Source organism: Lactuca sativa, chromosome 7 (assembly GCF_002870075.4).
Source record: "Lactuca sativa cultivar Salinas chromosome 7, Lsat_Salinas_v11, whole genome shotgun sequence".
NCBI classification, from domain to species: Eukaryota; Viridiplantae; Streptophyta; class Magnoliopsida; order Asterales; family Asteraceae; genus Lactuca; species Lactuca sativa.
In genome coordinates this window covers 56765376-56783909 of record NC_056629.2, presented here as the reverse complement: position 1 = coordinate 56783909, position 18534 = coordinate 56765376, and positions in this window count along the sequence as shown.

Here is an 18534-nt window from a genome sequence, read left to right as displayed (position 1 = left end):
TAATTTACATATTGGTTGCTAACTTTTTCTTTTTTTAATTTGGATAGTCATACGTTTTTATTGAGTTGGTGTTTGGGATTGTATTTCAAAGTTTTTTAGAATGATTTTTTGTAAAACGAACTATTTAAAATATGTTTGGATTAGTAAAATGATTTTTGGTGTAATTTTTACATTTAAAGGCACAAAAAGTCATAAAAAATCATGTTTTGTGACTTTTTGAAACCCCTCATTTTCTTCTATGCAAAAAGTCATTTTTAAAAGAATTTTTCTATTACCAAAACATATTTTCACTTTTTGAAAAAGTTAAAAGTTAAAAATCATTCTAAAAACAATGTCAAACGCCCCCTAAAATTACCCTATTATCTTTACGGATTCAATTTCACCGAAAGCTCATTTTTCCATATAAACAAGTTCCATTTAGACTAAAAAGTCAATGTCTCGAAATTTGATGAGAATAGAGATTTAGGGCTTAATATTTTGCTCTTTGTTTATCTCTATAGTTTATATGCAATTTATGTGTTTATTGATTTTTAGAGGAATTTAGTGTGTTGATTGGAATTAGTCTCATTGTTCAAAATGAAAGTAATGTTGTTTACATCGTAGAGATAGCAACGGGGCGGGTATTACAGAGGATCCCAATCCCCATCCCCATTTCGAACCCTCATTCCAATCCCCATCCTCATCCCTGTCGGGAAATATAAATAAGCCCTCATCCCCACCCCCAACGGCGATTGAGGATCCCCGACGGGGAATCGGCGAGCCATGGCGTGAGGCGTGGCGTGGCGGCAAGACCAAGCCTCAAGCTTAACGAGCCATGGCGTTTTTCAAGGCATGATATAAGACGGCGATTTGTATTAATTTAAAATTATATTACCACATAAATATAAATTTATATTAAATATAACTACTTTTTAGAAGTGTTAGTTCAATAACTAATAACAAAAAAGTTAACAAAAACCACAATACTTGTATCTTCGATTTGAAAAGACATAACAAAGAGCAAAAAACTGTGTCTCAAACAAAAAAACACGCGCCATAACACGTCATAACGCGCCATGGCGCGCCATATCACGCATTGTCACGCGTCACGCCTAACATCAACGTTATGAAGCTTTTCGTAACGACGAAACCACGCCTCACGCCATGGCGCGCCTTTTAGAACACTAGGTAAAATAGATAAACAAAATATAAAAAATATACATGAGTTTAAAGTACATAAAATGAAATATATATATATATATATATATATATATATATATATATATATATATATATATATATATATATAATTTCAAACAAGTAATTACTAATTACTTGGATCAAATTTCATGTATTGTAAATTGTACTATAAATATATGTTTTATATTACTTTTATATCTCCTATCCTAATAAATAAGAGTCTTTACTTTTATATCTCCTATCCTAATAAATAAGAGCCTCATTCACACGTGGCATTTTCTAAGCCCTTCCCAATCAATTTTTCCCGCCTATATTATCAAAGTGAAATTTCAATTATACCCTTTGCTGTTATAATCTAATAAAAGTCATGCCATTAAACCCGAATGGAATAACGAAGAGGGCTGCCAAAGAAATCAATAAAACAGTTGCCAAATCACAGGAAATTAGGATGCAATATCATTTTCAAAATTGAATTGCAATTGCTAAGGTTAAGTCCACTTACCTCAATCACTTCCAATAAAATAGCCATCAAATCGCAAAAAATCAGGAAGCAAGATTAGTTTAAAATTTGAATTGTATTTCCTAAGCTTCAGTCGACTCTTACCTCAATCGCTTCTACTATGGGTCTCTCTCTGCAAAACACATATCTCTGTGTGGAAGAACGAAGAATCAAGAATTAATCGTCATCTTCTCTGAAGTTGACAACTTCAGGTAACCCTAAGTTTTTCCCTTTTTTTACGCTACTCTTCTTGGTTATGTTTCCCTCCTAATTCGATAATTTTTCTTTCAGATGTTTTTTGTTTACAACTGCGGTATCAGTCTCCTCTCACAAAAGTCCTACCTTCTATATCAGTGAATATCGCTTCATTCTCTCTGCGATTTTGGCGAAACTTGGTTATGCACAAACGATTTTTTTTCCTTTTACGCAGTAGTGATTTTGGCGTACAACTTCATTAACTTTTTTTGTCAGTGAAATCGTCTTACTATTATTGATTTTGTCATACAAGGAAAAAAAAATTGTTTCTGTCATCAAATGGACTCGGATTTTTGCTTATATTGGTCCGGTTTTGGAAGAAAAGAATGTGAAGTAAATTGCATCAGTAGGTAAGTTATTCGGAGCAACACATCCACTTCAAGCTGAACCGGGTACAATTAGAGTGGATCTTGCTTTTCAAACCGGAAGGTTAAATTTTGGCCTTTTTTTATTTGTTGGTTTCTATAAATTTTGGAATTGGTTTCTTTTTATGTGAAGTAAATTGTATAATGAATCAATGATGAGTTTTTTGAACATAAATGTGGTTCATGCAAGTGATAGTTGTGAAAATGGGAAGCGAGAAATAGGTATCATCTTATATTTTGATCTCTTTTTTCATGGGTCGGGTTGAGGAATGAAGGTAAAATAGTAAATTTGTTATATGAAATGGAATAAGATAAGATTAGATAAGATCATATAGAAACAAAAAAAAAATCTTGTATATGATTTATGTTGTAACATGACCAACGTCTATTCTCATGACAACTTTATGTTTCAAATAATGTGAATTAACAGAATGGACACAAGTTCAAGCTCCATGGCTGATAGAATAAATAGATTTGAAGGAGCAGTCGGCCAAGGTTGCTAATTTACCCTTCTCTCACCTATATTACATTGATTTACGTGCAAAGAAGTACCCCCGAAGCCCCGGTATCATCTTGACACCTGAAGCGAGTCCCGAAGCCCCGAAGATCCCGAGAAGAAAAGAGTTTCAAGCCGAAGCTCTACCCGCGAGAAGCCTGGTGTGTGAAGATATCTCGGTTTCACCAAAGAATACTACTATTAGAGTTGTAGTATTGTCCGATCATCTTCTGATCAAGTGAGTGTGTGGTTACTTTCTTCTAACATATATATATATATATATATATATATATATATATATATATATATATATATAAAGTATTATCTATGAAATACGTGTTATGTGTTTATACATTGTTTGCTTACTTGAGATGGATGTTAAATGAATGTTTTATATACAAGTTTTAAACTGTATATGTGTTTTATATCTACGAATATTTCGGGTAAACATGGGTAGATAAGTGATGTAGTATGAAAGATGTTATAGATAATCCTGGCAGATGCGCCTAATATAGAGTGTCATAATCTTAGCAGATGCACTTAATAGTAAATGTCATAATCGTAGCAGATGTGCTTAATAGTGAATGTCATAATCTTAGCATATGCGCTTAATAGTGAATGTCATAATCCTAGCAGATGCGCTTAATAGTGAATGTCATAATCTTAGCAGATGCGCTTAATAGTAAATGTCATAATCTTAACAGATGCGCTTAATAATGAATGTCATAATCCTAGCAGATGCGCTTAATAGTAAATGCCATAATCCTAGCAGATGCGCTTAAGAGTGAATGTCATAATCCTAGCAGATGCGCTTAATAGTAAATGTCATAATCCTGACAGATGCGCCTAAATGATAATATTTGCAGATGCGCCTAATAGATATCATTGGCAGTCGCACCTTAAGTAACAATGGAATTTGTGTATATTCCTTAAAGTCAATCTTTAGGAATGAATGAATGAAGGATAAGTGATTCTTAGGGTAAATCCTTAAGAAATAAAGGAGACAATGGGGGTGGGTAATTGGGTTGATGGTTTGATGATTAAATATAATATAATATTTTATTGTGGATTGAAAACCCTATATGTCCACCAGGCTCCCAAGCCTGACCCACTCAGTTTTCTTTGTATTACAGGTAATGGCACAAGAGTATAAGTCGGATGGCTTGACGAGAGATTTTGTATTATAGACCAGTAGTTATAAATAACTATTGTAAGGTCTGTATTGTACTGTTTATGCTTTTGGTCTGTATCGAAACATGACATCTCGAAATTTTGTTATTTAATGAAAAATACATTTCTTAAAGAAAAGTTTTGATAGATTCTTATCATATTTTGTTTTGGGAACAAATTCCGCAACTGTTTTCTTTAAAAATATTACTCTGATTTTAAAACAAAGCATAAACAAATTGGTCTTTTCTGGCCTTGAAGTTGATGTCACGGATAATGACGAGTTGGATATGAGTTTTGTTGATAGTTTGTACTCGTCTCCTGAAGATATGGAAACATTATTTCAAATTTTTGGTGATGATGTTCAAGAAACAATGCCTCTAGTGCTTAATTAGACTACCGGTACTTCAAATCCCATGGATACAACTTCAGGGCTTCCTCCCCCGAATGTTGAGATTCCTACATATATGGCGTCTGCGAGTGATCCGCTTGAGACTCATATCTTTGTGCCTTCATTGAAGAGAAGAAGATTAGATCCAAGGCTAGGGGTACTGATTCAGGATTTGGTGCAACCTATCCAACCTATACTGACCACCTCAACCACGACTTCAACACATGTTGTTGAACCTGAGCTTAATCAACCTAAAACAACTTTTGAAGCTGGAAGCTCTTCAGCCCCTGAGAATGTATCCCCTACAAGGCCTGAGCATGATATTGCCTCAGAAAGGTTTGTTAGGTTCGTGGCCGAAATCAAGCAGATCTTCCTTCTCGTGGTAAAGGTATATCCATAGAGGAAGGCAACTTGAAGGGGGATGATTCATCTAATCCAGAGCTTAGGAAAGAGATTGTTGTGCTCAAACAGCAACTGATCGAAAAAGATCTTCTAATTGAGGACCTTGATGCTCGTCTCTCGGTGCTTGAAGCTGAAAGTTCTTTAAAGACTGATCAAATTTCTGCTCTTCAACAAGAAAACACTCAAAAGTCCAAACAAATTTCTGATCTCCAGATTAACCTAGGTGCTCTTTCAGCCGGCTACTTTGATATGAAGAATAAACTTATCGTTGAATTTGGAGATAAGTTTCAATCGGTGGCGGAAGACCCTAGTGTTTCACAAATTCCTTCAACTGATCCATCCACTTCTCAAATCTTTGAGCAGATTGATAACAGACCAGTTAGAACCACAATGGTCGTTGACCGCTTTGAGAAGGAACCGGTTCAAGCTCCACCCATAATCACTATCAAGCGAGGAGGGAGAACGGTTACGTCTCAGAAAAGAGGATGACTGCTTTTCATGAAAATTACTGATCAGAATATTCACGGTGATCATCCTCAATTAACCGTGACCGACCTTGAAAAGAAAAAGTTCCAGTATAAATATGGAGATAGGTCAGGAGTCTGTATGTGAGGTTATCACGATAAAATCAATTGTTGGCTGGTCAAGAGGAAGAGCAAAACAGTGGAGTACTACAAACATCAAAATGACTTCTCTTCGCTTACCAAGGTGGATCTAACATAGTTGTATGTTGCTCCGTTCTACAATCTGTCACAACTAGGAAATTTGATGCTTCGTAAACATTGAACAATGATAACATGGTGATTAAAACTTGAAAGCATGTATGATGATTATTCAATGACAACAAAATTTCATCAAACAATCTATACAAATACTTCAAATAGTCAACAAAGAATTGGAAACCCTAGAAATCCCAGTTTAGGTCCATCATGGACTAGGATTTCCTTATTGGGCCTAATGGGCCAATAAGCTTCCAAATTGACTATTTTGGGCTTAGAACTCTTATGGGCCCTAATTGGACCCACATTCATGAAAATTAACATTTTGGACCATAAAGGATCTAAAATGGACTAGTTTATCTCTAATGGGCCTTATTGGGCCATAACAAATCTAATTAGCCCAAATGGGACATGAGACTCATACTTTAACTTATTTTGGGCCGTGAACCATCTCCAAAGACCTATTGGGCCGAAAAATCATCAAAATGGGCCATAATATGGATTTAAGCACAAAAAAGCTCAAATTCTTTCTTTCTTCTCCCTCTCTCGGCCCAACTACAAAAATAGGGGGAAAGAGTTGACTTTTATATGCCACCTCATATTTGTCCATTGGAAACCCATGCACAAATCCCATACTTCCATGCATGTCAACTCATTTTATCTCTTCTCCCCTCTCGTCTTCTATCCTCAGCCGAACACATAAACACACACACCTCTCCCTAAAAATCTCCTTAAACACTCTCAAAGAAACCAACTCTTCATCCTACATTAAAACCTTCGAAAATTCTAAGGGCTTAAAGAAGGATTTCATCCAAAGATCACTTCAAGTTCATACTAGTGGTAAGATCTTGCAGACATATTTCCTTCTACGCTCATTCACTCTTCTTACCACCTTAATTTCTTGATCATACTTACTAAAACTCATCAAATTCGAGATCCACCCCAGAAAGCTTGCTAGGGCCGAAAATAACATCAAACTTCTTCCATCTCTTCTTCAAAACCGAAACACCAAAGCTAAGGTGAGTTCATACCCCTCTATTTTCGGTTTTTACAAGATTTATGGGGGAGAATACAAGTCAAATGTGTAGATATATGTGTTTTGTACGATATGTGTGATTTCTTGAATTTGTTTGATAAATATGTGTGAAAAATCATGATCTAGCCGATATCCTTAACCATGATTAGGATATATATATATATATATATATATATGTGTGTGTGTGTGTGTGTGTTCTAAGGCATCTTAGAACATGTTATTATCAAGACCAAAGTATTATATAAGTTCAAAATAAACAAAACAAAACACAAACCAAATTATGAACCATTTTTGACAAATAAGCAAAAGAGGGGAAATAAATGTCATTTACGGTTTTATAAGGGTCAAAAAGGTCAAATAAGTTAAAATATGAGTTATTATAACAATCTTGATTTTTAAAGGACTAAAAGTGTAAATTTTAGCCAAATGGGCTAAACCTTGGGCTTTTCAGCCTTTAGGCCCAAAATTTCGAAAAAGGTGTTTTTCAAGGGGTTGAAATGGTAAAATTCTCAAAACAAGGGGAAAAAGAGTAAACAAAATTAATTCAGGGGATTAAAATGATATTTTTCCAAACAAGGATAAAAAATGTAAAGATTTTGGATTTTGGGCCAAAATTGTAAAAGTTGCAAAAAGTTTGGGCTTTAACCGAAAAACACTTTTCTGGAAGGTCTTAAACTACCAAAGAATAAGTTTTGAGCTAAAAATATCACTTGAACAAGTCTATGGGTCAAAAGTGTCAAGAAAATGGATTAAGGGCTTAAAATGTCTTTTTTTTTATAAAGGACTAAAACTGTCATTTTTACTAAAGAAGGGATGAAAGGGTTCAAACCAATATTTTTGAGTCAATTATTTTATTTTTAAGATATTGAGTCAAAAACATCAAACTACAACTTACGAAAATAGAAACACGAATATACATGTAATTCTAAATATCGTTATAAGTAACCGATCGGCTTTGTATTGTTACGAATCTAAAAATCAATCTTTCCGACAAATTATGCAATACCTAAAACAATTAAATATTCAAATATTTGGCTTGAAAGCTCCAATCATGCTTGTTGGGCCTTTGTGACCCATTAACATGACTTTTGGGCCCAAAGGATAATAATAAGTGTTATTGGGCCTTCTATGACCCAATTTCATATTTAAGGGACCCTCAATGGCTTTTAAGTACTATTGAGCCTTAGTGGCCCATTAGCATTGCTAGTAAGGTCCAAGTAAATCAAATGCGAAATGTGCCAACGTGCCCTTCGTATACCCAATAGCCATAAATAATATGTGGGATTAGTAGGACCTTGTAATCCTCTTCTCCTCGTTTATTAGGCCTACCTTCAATTCAGTAAACATATACAAGTCGTTAATCAATGGTAATCAAATCCATGTTAGATTTATTGAGTAATAGCGGGCGGCACCTCTATGGGTCGTCTGTAGTCTGTAGTTATAATCAAAGTCTCCTAAAGGGAGAGCGAGAGTTTGTGTATAGATCTATACGGGGGTGACTCCCCCACACCTCAGTTGTTCACTACAATTAGACTCGGACAGTCTAGGGTGACAAATTCTTAAGAACAATTTTGGCGTTCGTTCGAATGCCAAGACGGACGAACTAGTCATTATCATGCATGGTTATAACGACTCACATAAACAACTCTAACACTATCCGAGTAATCAGGGAAAAGTCATAATCATTCGTTGTGACGGTTTAACAATTTGAAACAATTATATCTTTTGATCGGAAAACATTGGGTTTTTCGAGGAAATCAGCACCATTCATTTGTACTTTTCAATAACTATAATGCAAAATTTTTTATTTATACACGCTTTGAAATCATTAATGCATAAACCTATGGATATTCACACTTTGGTATAAACAATTGTTTTTTTCAGAAAATATCAGATTTTCTGGGTTTTAAACTACACAAAACATTTTCATAACAACCATGCTTATGAACTCACCAACATTCCATATGTTGACGTTTTCAAAATAACTTGTATTCTCAGGTAACAGGTAAGCTGAGGAGTAATACCAAGTACGTTTGGGTGTTATGCTTTTGAAAACTATCAAACAATTTATGTTATGGATATGTAATGTTTAAACAATGTACATTATGCGAACAATGTAAGTTGTAATATATTGATGCATGGTGATGTTTATGTTATGATTCATGTATATTCATTATGATGATATTCAATTTAAGTCACGCGAGCCCTCAGACGTTTCCACCGTCTGGTTCAGGGTGTGATAGCAGTCCCTCCAATAATCCTCAGGCAACGACTTTCAAACTTTTTCTGGAAAATCAGGTGAAAAGAGGATTTGATGGTATGAAGACTGTTGAATCATTCCTGAAAACTTCTAAGCATGTGTTTGATCCTACCACCAAGAAGAAAATCAAAACCGTCATGTGGCCTCCTACAAGCAGTTGACAACGATTATTATCATTAAAACTTTTGTAATGGATCTTTGCGCAACATGCTATACTGGGTTTATGATGGAGCAACGGCCTCAACAGTCATCAAGTTCAAAAATGGTTCATTCCGTCTAATTGATAAGAGGGGTCTTCTGCAATTTGGTAAGGAGGACATTCACACGTTGGCTGGTCATCAAATCATTTGTGAGCAAGAAGTTTTGGAGCCAGCTGCTAAAGAATTTACTAGCATGATCTTTGAGATAATTAACAAGAGTATGTGGCTAGGTGCAATGGGGAGATCAGATGTGTTGGTCATTGAGAAGGATTGAACTTATGCTAGCCTCAAACTAAGGGGGAGATTGAAAGGCTATTATCTCGTGGTTTGGGCTAGGCATTCATTTGTATAAGTCATAAGGTTTCTGGTCAGTTTTAGATGTTTTTGTCGTGTTTACGGCTTCAATGTGTGTACGGCCGTAAACCTGTTTACGGCCAACCTTCCCCTATATACAATGCGTGTCAAATTCTTGTCAGGTTGTTGGCAAATCAGTGAATCTTTATAGTTTACGGTCCCCAAGGTGTATCAGACGTTTATTTGATTAATATAACGTGTGCATGTTTGGATTGATTCTATTCTTCTACTACATTCTTACTTGATTGATTGGTGTTTGTTTGATTACTGTTGGATTTATTGTTTTGGGACTTACACCAACGATCAACCCTCCTCAACACGACCTCTACGAGCCACTAGGGACATCGATACCGCGATCCAAAAGGTTGTCCAAGGTAAGCGATAGCTAACAAATGAAATTACCAAAAAGAATATTTTATAAATTACTAAATTATTTAAATTTAAAATATAAAACTTATTTCCCTTAAAAGCCATTTCTTATACCACTAACATCATTATGCAATTAAATTTAGAGAAGTTTAAAAAAATAACATTTATGAACAAAATTAACCGAAGAGAATAACTAAAATTTTAAAGGTTTAAAAAACAACTATGGAGTTTGGAACTCTGTTTTTTTTCTACTATGACATAAAGGTTTTTCAGTATATAAGGGATCCAAGACATTAGAAGTGGGGGCACATGTCCCCGATGGCTAAAAAATTTACATATAAATACTTCAGTTATTTAAAATTTTACTTTAAAACCCTTTATAGTTTTGCAAAAATTCAAAAAATGCCCCAACAAAAAAAATATTAGAATCACCCCTGTAACCTGTTATATGAATATTATGAATAATAGAGCAGGACATTCCAAATTGACTTCTCATACGTTTTGGATTGATCTTTATTCCGAATAGAGATTGCGAACAAGTAGACAACTGAATTCATATTTGTTTTCTTTATATAGTTTAAAGTTTTATTATTCTTGTTTTGTATTCACTGCACCATTATTATTAAAAATGAGTTCATATAATCAAATTTATAGAGTCCGTGTTTATAGTGATTAACCTATATTTTCACATATAATGATGTAGACTTAAACCCATCCCGAAAACTGATTAACCTGGATCTTTTCAAGGGTTTTGTCCCGTTGTTGAGGGGAGTTGAACGATGACAACCCTATCGAAGTTGGTTTTCTGGATGTGATAGAGGCGATTTCCAACACTTTTAAGGGGCAACGTACAATGGATATCTACAAGGAAATAAGTGGTTTGTGGTTTGTCGTGGGTGGAGTTTTGATCAGACTATATGGAGGTTCCAAACTTTCATCTACGGTTGTTCTAGCTAAAAAAAATAGTGACGGATAGTTATTCGGTAAACTTTAACGAACCTTGATGTTGCTCAAGAGACTTTCAATACTCATTCAAGAGGTTACCAACTAAAATAATAATAATAATAATAATAAGTTAAACTGAAAAAATAGCCGGTTGGTTTTTAGAACTTTTTATAAAGAAAAACATTAACTTGAAACTAAAATACATTTTAGACCAAAATTTTAAAAGTTTACTAAAATTTCTCCCTTTTATCATTATAATAAATTGTTGATCTTATCCCTTTTGTTAGGTTGTCCTTGTCATGTCACGTGCCTATCATCCACAGTATGGAGGTTTATCTCTTAATAAATACCAACAAACACCATCTTCAACCCCACATCTATTCAGTGTGACTGAGAGTAAGATTAAGAGTGAGATGAAGAACGACGGGAAAAGTCTCAGATCTGGTGGAAAGTACGGCCAAGAAGCACGCAAGGACAGGAAATCCGCCACCGGCATCAACGGATCTCCGAAGAAAGGAGGTCATGGAGGTAAGTTCACTTGGTCAGGCGATTCTAATTTCTCTCCGGCTGAATTAGGAGGATTTGATCGAGCTGTTAACGATGATGCCATCCATCCTAAGTCTAAATCTGATGATCTGGAGTAGATAGACAGCAGAGCTTTGATCGAGGAAGATTTCATCGCCACTTGTGAACGGATATGTAAATAGAGTATGGACGCTATTGGCTTACGAATAATAATTTTCCTTTTCTGTTATCGTATGATTTGATGATCTAGGGTTTATGTTCGAATCTATAGTTAATCGTCATCATGATCTGATCTGATCTGATCTGATCTTCATTTCGTTTCTAATTTGTAGACGTGATTCTGAAAATATCAGTTGATGAATTCCAGAATTCCTTCACTATTCATCTTCCTGTAAGCTTATAATCGGATATGAGAAGATAATTTCGGGAAAATTGAGCTAAAAAATACTGATGCTTAATCTTGTACGTTGATGATTGAGATCAGCGTACTTTTTTTTCTATTTTTAATTTGTAGCATGATTCTAAAATATACCACGTATCTATACAGAAACCAAAGGTATCAGCTATGTAACTTTATAAATATTTTAAAGAGAAAGATGGCTTAGATAAACATCACGATGTAATTTATTCAATAATCACAAAACTACCAAAATGGGTGGGTCCTAACTAATAAATTGATTGCATTTTCTGTTTTGTAGTTGATTTATAAAATGTCTTTTGATGATTTGATTGTCAAATTTCAAAAAACATGAAATTAACGGAAATTTAAAAAAAAAAAAAACTAAAAGATTCTTTTATGTTACAAGATAGTAACTTGTCGGCTTTAATGCTTTATTTTCAATTAAAACCATACACACATTTTAACAACCCTTGATGATTAATGAAATTTTCTGGTGGGTCAAAAAAAATTAAAAAATAAGATGATGGATCTAAAAAAGACTTTTCACTCCTTAACTTTGAGTTATTTGGACTCGGTTCTAACTGAAATGGACTTTGGAAAGAAATGGTGTTATGGATAAATGGAATTCTTAGATCCGGTTCTTTTTAGTTGATGGATCTCCTTGCATTTCACAATGAGTTAGATAAAGCGACTTTTTTTTTTTTTTTTTTTGTTTTTTTTTGTTATCTTTTCTTATTCATCATGGGGTATACATTGTTATGGAATTGGCCATGAAAAAACATATTTTAAAAGGTAAGAGACTTCCTAATAAGGCCCGACGTCATCACATTAGATGTACGTCAACGATGTTTTGTTTATTAGAGGATGGCCAATCTTGAACTTTAATTAATCTTAAGAGAATCCTTAGGTGTTCTTATTAACATCCGGTTTTAAAGGTTAATTTTATTAAAAAGCGAACTTTTTGGATTTGACATCGATAACTTGGAATTAACTCGAATGACAAATCTTTTTAATTGTGAATTTAGTTCTACTCCATTCACATGTCTTGGTGTCTCTATTATTGGGGCAAATATGAAGTTGATTAAAAGTTGGTCCACGATTGATCATCGTTTCAAGTCAAAAGACCGTATTTGGATCCCTCCATATATGAACCATACCAATTCTAGCTCCACATGTCATTAGGTCTCTGATCATGAATAAAACACTTCAAAACCCATTTATCAAGTTCATGCCTTAATAGGGGGAAAATGAAACATGCTGTAACTCTATATTTTTAGCCGTTTTTACAATATTAAGGTGATCTCAAGTAAATGCATCGTTAAAGATCTTTTACAATCCAAGGTGCAAGCTTTTTATAGATGTTAATTCATACAATGACTATATGTTCATTGATCTTTATAAACCGTTTTGTTTGTCTTCTCGTACAACAAGAATCCATAGAAAATTATATCACAAATTCACAAAATGACAACTTTAGGGATCTTTTTAAGTCGTATGTGCGTTCTCTACAACTAAATTAATATATATATATATATATATATATATATATATATATATATATATATATATATATATATATATATATATATATATATATATATAAGATATGTAAAATATGTAAAATCAACGATCATTTAATAAGTTAATCGGATATACAAGGTGGTTCAAGACGGTGGACAGAATGGGCTACCGCCCATGGCCCATCCTTCCAAAAGGCTTTAAAATTTTCGATTTTATACGTTAATAACTATGTAGAAAGAATTCTTTTTTCCTATTTACCAAGCTTAAAATTCGTGAAGTATGTTTTGAACGAAGAAGTAAATTATTGAAAGTCCAAAATTTAAAATAAGATGGAACGACACCAAAGCAAGGGAATAAAAAAATTTGGAAATAAATCATCTTTTGACCCTATAGAAGCAAACAATGGTGGTACATCATCTAATACTAAGTTACTACAAATATAAATAAATTGTTTTTGTTCTTAAATGTTGCCTTCAAAATTATATTCGATTATTTTTATTTTTGTTTTACATCTCCATTATGAATTAATAGATTAAATATAGTTCAATTTTTGGATAAGGTTAATCATTTGTGTAATGTTTGTTGGCATTTAATTTTACTTCTTATCTTTCTTTATTATGATATATTTCATTCTTATCAGAATATGTCATTGATATGTGGTGGTGTTTTTAAAGTTGTTTCAAATTTCATTAAGATTTGGATATGATAGTAGGACGATGAACTTATGGTCGTTGTTTCATTTCATACCTATTTTTTGGAGTCGCTTTATAAGCAAATGAGAGACTTAAGAACTAACAATTTCTTTTCATGTTTTTCAATAATAAAAGTAGTAGATGATTTATAACATTCTAACTTCTTTTTTGTTTTAAGCTTAAAGACCAAGCTCGTAATTTATGAATGGTTTATGTTCAAGAACAACACATATAACACATTGATAATATGTATTATTTATAGTTATATATTCTATGAGATCTAAATTTATCAATAAGCCTTCGTTTTTCGATTTCAACATGCTTTGTCATGATTCAAAACAAATAACTCAGATACTTATTAAGCCTTATAGATTGTTTATCAAAAGAAAAAAAAAATTGAAAATGTGTTGTAAGCGTCCAAATTTTATGTGATGATTAGTTTTGAGCTTAATATCATAAATTTTGTTTCTAGTTAGCGAGTCTTTGAGTTGAAAAAGATAAACAATTTATTTATTAAGGCATTTAGTGAAAGGGAAATATATAAGACGATGTCGAAGTAACTTTCTGTTTGGAATCGAAAATTACTCTAAAGTTGATATTTAATTCAAAATTTACTTGACTTTGTTGATGGTTTGACTTATTTAAAATTTAGTGAAGTATATATCAATAAATACTGGAATTTTATTAAGTTTCGTCTTCGAAGATTTATTTTCTCTCCCACCCTTAGCGCAAAATATATTTGCAACCGGGTATACTCAACAATATATGTTAATATATGTTAGATCATCATTGTCGTACACATTGTCTTCTTTAACAAACATTATTGTTGAATTTCTATGTCAAATGCTACTTTATTGTTGAATTTTTAGGTATTGGTGTAAAACATTTATCATGTAACTACAACTTACCGAATATCCTTTCACAATCGAACATCTCAGACAATAAAGGCTTATTAGAGGGTGTTATTTATAAATAAAACTTCATTATACATACTATGTGACCTAGAAATGCACTTCTTAGGATAAATTAATGTCTAATATTAGTAAAAAAAACCGTTTAACCTTTTATAGGTTTTGCACCCTCTTAGTTAATCACCATTGACACAAAAGCCCTCATATTTACATATTAACTGTAACACCGTAAAAATTAAAACAATTTTTCACATTTTCAAAACACATTTTCTATACACATCTATTAATAAAATCTCATTGTATCATATCTTTGTTCCACAAAACATTTCCCAAGATCGAAATACATAAAATCCCATGTGTGTGTACGAATCATGTCGGCGCCTTCCCGCGATCATCACTGGTACCTGAAACACATAACACATAACACTGTAAGCATAAAGTTTAGTGAGTTCCCAAAATACCACTCTAACACATATTAGCCACTCGAGGCTATAGCTCTGCTGACCCTCTGGTCAGTGTGTCCCAATGGGACCCTCCGGTCCCAACTCTCTGTGGGCTCTCTAGCCCTAACTCTATGGACCCACTGGTCCTATCTTTGGAAACTCTGAATCATGCATATCACATATCACAATAACACACATAAATAGCATACAAATACACTGGCACATAACTCAGCAGTATACTAGCACATAACTATGTTACCACTCTAGGTAAGTATAGTGAGAAGACTCACCTCGGATGTCTCGGTAAATCTCCGACTCGGTGGAAATATGGTCTAGCCTCCGCCTAATCACATAAAGTAAAATACTCTCATAAATATAACTCTCGAGACTAGACTCAACCCTCTCTTGACAAAAAGACCCCATTGTTGACCAAACCCTCAAAGTCAACAAAGTCAACAGTCAGACTTTGACCCGACTCGCCGAGTGCACTTGGGTGACTCGGCGAGTCTACGCATGTCCATTATCCCTCTAGTCTCGCATGACACGTCGAGTCTTTCCCCTGCTCGACGGGTTACACCTGGCATGAATCGCGGGGCCACCCCAACTCAACTCGCCGAGTCCCATTATGAACTCGGAGAGTTTCGCCTTGAGCTCCAGTCCTCTAATTCCCTTTGACTCACCAAGTCATTCCCCCCAACTCGGCAAGTACTCGCTGAGTGAGCTTATTGGAAACCCTAACCCTACTCGCCGAGTATGCTCTTGGTACTCGGTGAGTTCATGCCATGCTCGAGCTCAAATGACCTCCTGTGGTCAGATTCGTTCCTCTAACTCATAGATCTGGCCTCCTTAAGCAATATAAACACGTAAAGTTTGGATCTTGATGCCCATGCAAAGACCCAATGGCTCTATTTGAAAAAATGGCCTCAATATGTCACCCTAAGCTCATATTACCCAATGTCACCCCATAAAGATCAAGGGGCTTAGGTCTCTGGACCTCTTTGGATCCAGATCAGAAGCCTCAACACAAGAAGGGACCAATTGCACCATCATTCATACTCTAAATGGGCTAGAAACCCTAACTCTCAAGGATTAACACCCAAAACTGAAGAAGGATCGAATATATACCTCAGTATGAAGTCCTTAGGCTTTGAAATCCACATAATAGTACCTTCTTCAGTTTCCTCTTGCCTTGGTCACCTTCTTCTTGCAAAAACACCCACACAAGGATCAAAAATGGCCTCTTCTTCCTCACAAATGCTCTATATCGCTAGGGTTTCACTCAGGGGTCTGGTAGCCGCAAATGGTGGCTATAAGCCCCTTTAAATAGGCCTCAAACCCCGAGGATTAGGGTTTCATTAAACAGCGTGGACTTGCCGAGTCCACTAGCCGATTCGCCGAGTCTGGTCATTAACCCGGATGGAAAATCGCAACTCTACTAGGCGAGTCTAAGCGTCAACTCGCCGAGTCCCTCCCAAAATCTCCAAAAATAAATGAATAATTAATGTACCTGGAAATCTGGATGTTACATTAACATCACCACCACCTTTGCCACCAACAACAACATCTTCACCACAAAACACCAACAACCCCCGTCAACAACATCTTTGTAACACTCGATTCCATGTATGAAGTTACTTTCGTTTGTGTATGCTATTTTCTTTTGTAGGCTACAACGTGGTGAAGCCTCACCATGACGTGGCGATAAGCTTTTGGTCGCAAGGGTTTAATGACCCACCACGGCCTGCAGTACCTCGCTGGGTGTCCCCTTCGATTACAACTGGTGCACTGCAATTCCTTGCATTCTCCATTGTGATGGAAACCGCACTTGTTGCACTTGGGAAGATTACCGGAATAAGGTCTGGGAGCATTTGAAGCAGCTGAGGCTGGAGCATGTGGTGTGGCTGGAACCGGTGCGGTGACAGCATTAACTGCCACTGTCTGCTGCTTTTTAGAGGTCTCGGGGACCTGACGCCCCTTCCTCTTGTTGTTCTTCCCTTTCTTGCCATCACCTTCCTTCTTACCTTCAGTCTCCGCTGGCTTCTCACCCTTTTTGTTATTATGGTCATACAGCTTCTTCGCCAATATTTTTGCACTGTTAAAGGTTTCGGGGTTTGCAGCTATCACGTTTCCTTGGATTGGTGATGTTAGTCCCCAGATGAATCGCTCAATCTTCTTTCCTTCTTAGGTGATCATACCCGGGCATAACAGAGATAGTTCACTAAATCTCGATATGTAGGCATCGATATTCGCATTCTGCACAGTGAGGTTCCACAACTCTTGCTCCATTCTCTGAATCTCACCTCGTGGGTAGTATTCAGCCATCAACATTTCTTTCATTTCCGACCACGGCATGGAGTTGGCTACAGGGAGTGTCATGGATTCCACGTGTCCGTTCCACCAAGTGAGCGCTTGATCGACAAAAGTGCAGGCTGCGAACTTCACTTTCATCTCCTCAGGACAATCGCAAATCTCGAATACCGATTCCACCTTCTCGATCCATCGCTTCAGAGTGATCACTCCTCCAGTGCCATTAAAAGTTCGTGGTTTGGCATTTGTGAAGTCCTTGTAGGTACATGTTTTGGTGGGTCCTTGATTCATCCCGTTGTTCGAACTCCCGGCCCCTTGCCCGTTGCCTCCTCCGTTGTTCCCTTGGTGAATTTGTGCCATAGCTGCGGTGACCGCAACAGACACGGCCGCCTGGAATGCAGTGGAGTCAACTTCGGGTGGGGTTGGTCCAGGGTTTCCGCGAGTAGGTCGGCGAGGCATCTTTCTGTCATGAAACAGAAAGATGTTGAGTGTTTGGGGTTTCTGGGAGGTAGTGACCCTACTGACTAGGTGCAAGGTACGAACTTAAACACTCCATAGCATACAATTGTTGTCGCAGTGCGGCGATCTCAGCTTCGGGGGAACGGTTCTCCCTTGGGGGGTTCATTGGTGGAGCGAGGTGGTCTGGTTGCGCCTCGTCCACACACGACGTGACGTGATCCTTGTCCCGGTCTTGCCCTTCCTCGACGTCATCGTCGGTCTCTCCAAACTCGTAGTCGGTGTCTATGTATTCGTCAGGTCGGACGTCGTGTGCTTCCTCTGGATTCCCTTCTGGTTCATCTTCAAGCATCCTGTGAGCCACTAGGACTTGATGAAACTGGATACCCGGCTGATCTCCCTCCATGACGACTGGGGGAAAGTATAAACTATCGTCACCCCCGAACCAGACGGCGGAAACGTCCGAGGGCTATTGTGACTCAATTGAATACCATCACAATGAATATACATGAAACATAACATCATACATTACCAAGCATTGAAATGTTACAACTGGTAGCGTTTACATTCAGTACAATGATCCATAATATTACATGCCCAAAAGTAAATTGTTCGTTACTAATTAAAACAACAGCAAGACGT